The sequence below is a fragment of the Volvox carteri genome, assembly GCF_000143455.1.
Source record: "Volvox carteri f. nagariensis unplaced genomic scaffold VOLCAscaffold_75, whole genome shotgun sequence".
Taxonomy (NCBI): domain Eukaryota; kingdom Viridiplantae; phylum Chlorophyta; class Chlorophyceae; order Chlamydomonadales; family Volvocaceae; genus Volvox; species Volvox carteri.
In genome coordinates, this window is record NW_003307618.1 from 83745 (window position 1) to 84889 (window position 1145).

Sequence of the window (1145 nt, forward strand, 5' to 3'; positions counted from 1 at the left end):
TCCGTGGCTNTTAGGCGTTGTAGTATTACCCTTGGGCCCTTGGCTTGTATGGGTAGTCTTACAGGTATGGGGTCACACACCGCCAACCATGTAACACACACACACGCATAAAACGTCTTCGTCGCAATTAAGCCCGTGAAATTTTACGGGTGCTGTGCATTACGGCTTGGGGGATTACGGGTCAAGACCTTGTGATTACGGGTAATGTAACCTGTGGATGACTTCCAGCACGGGCAACCAACAAAATGTCACCTATGTTATTCCTTATAAAAGGAATGCTTTGGCAACTTAAAAATAAGCATGTGTACAAATTTTCTTGGCCGGTAATTACATGTGAAGACCACGTGATTACGGGTAAACATGAATTTACGGGTGAAAACCTTTCCCAGAGTGAGGTGCTTAGGCCAGACACTTTAAATATCACTATACTGGTGTTTGAAGTTCAAGACTGTGTTAGCACCAAAATTCCTTTGTTATTATGTCTCCTGACTCTTACTATCCACATATCTTGATATTTACTTTTGCCACTTGACCATATATACTCCGTGGTTGAACACCTTTCTCTCAGCCTGCTTCACGGCTGAATAAAGAAAATGTGATCACCCATTCACCTAAGGGTAAGGGATGGCTAGTACATCCAGCTGCAGATGACTGGGTGCCCAAACCCTTAAATCCTCAATTCTGCTTGACCACCCTCTGTGCCTGGTATCATGATCAGGCCTGGTACCTAGCTAGGTATAGGTGCTCAACCGGTTGAACACCTTCCTGTCGGCCTGCTACACGGCATATGCATGCACAGTTGGCCAACTGATCACATCCACATCTATGGATGTGATCACTCATTTGCCTACAATAATAAGGGATGGCTACTACAGATGGCTGGTTGCCTGCCTGCTGCTGCCTTCTGTTGTCGATGTCAGCTTGCAATTGACATGCCTAGAATACAGGTTTGACTTCTCCCCAATATGCCGCATTAGGTAGCTCGAACTACCCAAGGAATTCCTTGCCTAAATAAATCAGCAGGTGACTATGGTATTGATGTTGCAATCAACATACCTGCATACGTACGACATACCATGCACGTGCACGACATGCGCATGCATCGCATGACGTGTCGTCGTCTGATACGGGCAGGATTTGAACCT